Source organism: Wasmannia auropunctata, unplaced genomic scaffold (genome assembly GCF_000956235.1).
Source record: "Wasmannia auropunctata unplaced genomic scaffold, wasmannia.A_1.0 LD334492.1, whole genome shotgun sequence".
Taxonomy (NCBI): Eukaryota; Metazoa; Arthropoda; class Insecta; order Hymenoptera; family Formicidae; genus Wasmannia; species Wasmannia auropunctata.
This window is the reverse complement of record NW_012028398.1, coordinates 91,943-97,868: the sequence shown is the minus strand read 5'-3', so window position 1 is coordinate 97,868 and position 5,926 is coordinate 91,943. Positions and strand designations below refer to the sequence as shown.

The window sequence follows — 5,926 nt, the reverse complement described above, 5'->3', positions numbered from 1 at the left end:
GAATGATCCCGAGAAATGGCAATTAATAGTTGCGAAGACCATAGAACTTATGAAGAAGAAAGCTGCTCAAAACACTGCTGATAATACAGATGGATAATGGATTTTCCGACGCATGCGAATTTTCGCGACATCGATGGTTTTTTATTAAATTATAAGTTTTTTTTTATTAATTGATGTAAACGTGATGTTATAACTTGTAGATTCACAATCTAATAACTCAAATAACTTGTAAACAGTATCATCTAATGAAAGGTTAAAAGAAATATTTTATAGAAAAATTATCTTTATTAACATGCAACTTGTACTTTGACAGAAGTATGTTGTATAAAAATAATACGGCATAGCAATAAAATATAACTTGTAATGGAGAAATAATTATTTTCTAAAAAAAAAGAATATTGTAAAGAGCCTATTGCATCGCATTTAATTGAAATAAATTATTGTCAGTTTTTCACGTCCGCATCCTAGATTTGTGTTGGCTACAAATTAAAATTTTAAACATTTAACAACTTGGTATCCATTTCCAATTCAACAATTTTTAAGAAATAATATAAGAGTTAAGACTTTATCCATGTGAATATAATAATAGCCTATATGTTCCGTGGATCAGCGTGAATAACATTAATATGCATACTGTAGTTTTGTGTATTGCTTGTTTATTTCATATAAGTCAAAATGCTTGTGGCAATTACACCTTGCGATTCTTGCGAATTGTGATCTGTCCCGCAATTCTTTATGTTAATGACGCTTTAAGGTGATTCCCTAAGTCGGTCTGTTGACCGCGGCACACAACAACGCCTAGGGGAATGTCTCTCTAAGTTGGTGCGCGATCTGCGACAATGCCTTGGGGCTATTGCTCTGGGTCGCGAATGGCTCGGTAACGCACTCTTACGTGCTCGATTTGTCGCTTAGACTTGCGAGATCTGACTGCGGCGTCCGACAATATTCGGCGCGCAGTTTGCATGAATTGAAAATTGTAAAATTTACGAATGAATGTTTTTAAACATCAAGATCCGCTTTGACCGTAATTGACATTCTTACATTACTATTAATTGTCATTACACAAAATTTCAGCTTTGGTACTTTGACGTTAGAGCATTATTTTTTTTACAAAGTTGAGGGCCTGCCATCACGTCACGTCCTGACGGACCGCTGCCAGACTGTGATTATATCATTTTTAATAAAATCAATAATTAATAAAAAAAAGTTCTAGCCTTGGTACTACAACGTGAGTGCATTGCTTTTTTTTACAAAGTTGTGGGAGTACCGTCTTGCCTCGTCGCGCAGCAACACTGCCAGATCGACATTTCAACAATCGTGTACTTCAGTATAACAATAAAATTCATAAAGTAAGTTTGGTGAAAAAATGCCAGTTGCCTCCCGGACTATATCTACGGATGCATGTATAAGAGATAGCCTACATGCTGACAAGTATATGACACGCGAAGTAGAATAATATATTATAGTGATTTTTTTATCTTTATTCTTTTATCTTTATAATATCTTATCTTTTATCTTTATAAAAATAAAGCAATTATTAAAGTAGGACCCAGATAGCACACAGAGCCCAAAAGAATTCATTAGTATATTCAGTTTATGTCATCAATTTTGAGTTTATTTTCAGGTGCAAAAAGAATCCCTTTTAGAAAAAGAATTCGTTTTGCATCTGAAAATGAACTCAGAATTAGTGACATATAACTGAGTTCTTTTTTCATTCTCTGTGCTATCTGGGAAGTGAATTCTTATTTATTTGTGTTGATTCTTTATATGACATTATAAGCTAAGAATAAATAAGAAGTGTACAGATAAAAATAGCAAAATGACAGACTTTAAATTCACACGTATATGCATTGATATTATGCATATTATACAACTTAAAAACAAAAACTCCGGTTTAAAAAAATTTAAAAATGTTAAATTATTACCAATTGATGGAAAAAATAAAAGTGCACAATTTATACAAAACTTATATTAAATTAATACCAACGGATGTAATACACGTCTAACAACCTCCATGTATGAATGTATAGTATGTATCTTATACATATATTACTATCGATTTTATCATAGTATACATATGTCCTTTTCTATATAATTTAAGAATGATTGTCTAAACTTACTGTAATTTGTTTTATCAATTAAGTGGAACGTTTACAAGTTATTTTATGTGCAGACGGTATCTAATAAGCGACTCCGTTTTGTAGCAATCTTGAAAATAACTGTGTAGCGTTGACGTTGATTTTTGCATTACCGACTCACTTTTACAAACTGTTATGAAGATTTCTATGTTATCAAACGCAGGTAAGAATATTTAAGCTATTCACGTTTTTAGCGCTTAAAACGCCATTTTCATTTCATTATTTTATTCTGGTTGTTTATCAAATATTAAACAAGGATAAATAATGCTCACAGTGCGAAAGCGAAACGCAATTTGTTGTCGCTTATTTACAAAAGAAAAACTTTTTCATGATTTAACAACAAATATGTTTTATTAAATAGTTAACAGATTACGCAGATGAAAGCTTTGATTTTAAAGGATAATTTGAAAAATAATTAAACAAAAAAATATTTTTTAATTGCGTACGTGTCCCCATATGTAACAATGATGCATCGATAACGGATTGACGGATTTAATCAGAAAAAGAAAATTGAAAAAAGAAAACATAAGAATTTAATATGCAAAATAGTGAAGAAAAAATATTCAAGAATTGATCCGATAAAGCAGCATTAAGCATTTGAAATGTCTAAATTTTTAAATTGTTTGAATATTGAAGAGAAAGTGGTATCAATAAAAATTAAATTCAAAGAAACAAAAGGTTTATGAATACGAAAATAATTGTTTATACTTATTATATGTACAGTTAATTTTTTAACTGATATATTATATACATATAGTACACACATATATATGTATAAAAATATTATTTTAGACATTCGTTGCTTCAAAAGGAAACAAGAAAGAAATACATCAGTGTATAATTTTTAATCAGTTTTTTTTTATGCTTATTCAAAATTTATTGCAACAATTGCGCATTGCATGAGCATACAAAGTTTTTTGGTAGTAATAGCTCACGTCTAAAATCATTTTTTCGTGTAAAATGCATTAATATTTAAATATAGTAATAAATCTGATTTAAAATACGTAGCGAAAAATCCTAGTAAAATAATAAAAATTCTAAGAAATAAAATCTTAAAGATTCCGAAAACATAAGGCATTAATAAATTTAAATAAATATGCTGTACAAGGATTTCAGAAAAATTCATATAGAATTTATTATAGGCATCTAACAATAAGATCCAGCCGTGATCGCGAAAAGGCGCTCTCGAAATTAGTTGTATCATTCACGTAGGCGGTCTTATTCAAATTATAATTATTAAATAAATATGTCCCTCGTAAAAATTAACTACTAATGTTTGTGAAAACACTATTGAAATGAAATAGTGGCACTGCAGTGGTATAGCAATGACATTACTATATATCAGTAGTGTCTTCACTGCACTAGTATAAGGTTATTTTTACAAAAGGTAATTATTTTATTGTATTTTAATTATTAAGTAATTATAGTGCAGTAAGAATAATTGAGCCTTTTGAAGTTTAATAAATGAAGACTTCTTTTTTCATTGCTCATAATTCAAAACTTATTGACACTTTTGGTAAAAAAAATTATTTTCAAATTAACTAGGTCTGTTATTAAAAGGAGCTTAAAAGGAGCAGGAACTTACAGACATCTCGTATTCACAAAATTTACATACATAATATTTGCATACGTTAAACCTTAAACATTAATGCAACGTACACGCGCAGTGTACATTAATTTTGTAAAACATATAATTTCCCGGGAAAGAAAGATCCATATATAATTTTACATATATATATACATGCAAAATATGTTCATATATATTTCTTTCATTTGTAAAGTTATTCTTTAATACAAAATTGATAATAATAAGAAGGAAACATAAAAAATAATTAAAAGAATAATTTTTATATTGTTTTTTTACAAAAAATCAAGTTTGAAGAAATGATAAAAATTGTTCATAAATAATTATATATGTATATTTTTAATTACTTATATATGATTATATATGAGCAATTTTTCTCATTTCTTCAAACTTCATTTTTTGTAAAAAAGACAATGTAAAAATTATTCTTTTAATTATTTTTTACTTTTCCTTCTTATTATTATCAATTTTGTATTAAAGAATAATTTTACAAAGAAAAGAAACATATATGGACATATTTTGTATATAATTATATATAATTATATATGGAACTTTTTTTCCCAAGTTGTACTTTTTAATATTCTCTAATTTATATGCTAAGTTTATTTTTAATACATGCATCTTGCATATATTCTACATTAGGTTATTTTTTTTTATCAAGTAACATTTATATAAATAACATGTACAATTCATTGGCAATCCAATATTTTAAATATCATAATTGTGGAAATAATGGTTCGGCTCAGCTGTATCACGTTGATCGCTGTTATGAATGTACTAATGTGCGTTTTTGCAGAAGAAGTAGAGCTCTACTCTGATCAATTTGATCGCATCGATGTTAAAGCTATTCTTGACAATAAAGAAGTGCGAGAAGCATATTATTATACAATTGTTTTATGGAAATAGAACCTTGTCGGACACCAGAACAGGCGGCTTTAACAGATATCTATGCTATTGCTGATTTCTTTCTTTCTTTCTTTGGAGATGAATTCTTTAGTCACGAAATCGATTTTTTCTGAACGATAACATCGAGATATTCATAATTTTCTAATCATTTACATTAATGTCAAATAAAAGGTTCATCTGACGAACTAAGCATCAAGACAGAAAACAAATAACAAAATAAAATTTTCTATTTATTTTCAAGCTTTATTTTAACAAAAATTTAATTTTATTATTTAATTATAAATAAAACTTTTAAGAGTTAAAAGGAGTTCAGTTGAAGTTAAAACAATTACAAATATTTGATAAGACACTCTAAATTAATTTGTCATACAAAAATAATGTAGCAAAAGTAGAAAACTGTATGCGAATCATTCATTCAATAATTAGATGTTTTAGTCATTTTATACTCTGAAAAAAATTAATCTCTGAATAAATGATTGATTTCTGAAATATATATATACATATAATACAAATTAATTATCCGTTTTCTTTTTGTGTAAAATCATATTCTTGAAGAAGCACATATATCAACTTTCAGAAGCTATTATTTCCTTATGTTTTAATTCTCTATCATATTTAGACTCTGTCCACTTATTTAATCAGAATCAAAGTAGAGTAAATAAATATAAAAGGGTGTTCTTTTGGTTTCAGGGGTGTTCCCCGAAGCCTATCTAACTAACTGCAGGAGGTGTACTAAAAAGCAAACAGAAAATCTAAATCTAGTTGTTGATTGGTATACAAAAAATGATCCTGAGAGATGGTGATTAACAGTTGCAAAGATTTTAGAAATTATGAAGAAGAAAGCTGCTCAAAGTACTGCTGGTAGTGGTAATAATAACAAATGGATAATGGATTTCCCGACGCATGCAAATTTTTTGGATATTAACGGTTTTTTTCGATTAATTGACGTGATGTTTTAAGGTAAATATTGATAACAACGGACCCAGCCCCAATGACCTTGACCTTCATATATGTTGTCAAGGTTATGACCCTGAGTGACTATCAAAAGGTTTTAGCCGTCGCTCGTTATTCGTTAAAAAGTTATTAACAAAAAAGGGAGAAAGAAGAAATATGTATCAAATCTTTGTCTTACTAAATAGATAAGTCTATAACATTCTAAAAATAATAGATACCGAAAAGAATAAATAGACTCCTACGCAAGGTAGAAATATGTATTAAATCTTTGCCTTACTAAATAGATGAGTCTACAATATACTAAAAATAATAGACATCGAAAAGATTAGACAGACTCCTACGC

General features: G+C 28.2%; 1 pseudogene; it reads left to right on the top strand.

Annotated features, from left to right (window-relative positions):
* Positions 1-4,455: 4,455 nt before the first annotated feature.
* On the top strand, positions 4,456-5,588 carry LOC105458646 (annotated as a pseudogene).
* The last annotated feature ends 338 nt before the right edge of the window (positions 5,589-5,926 follow it).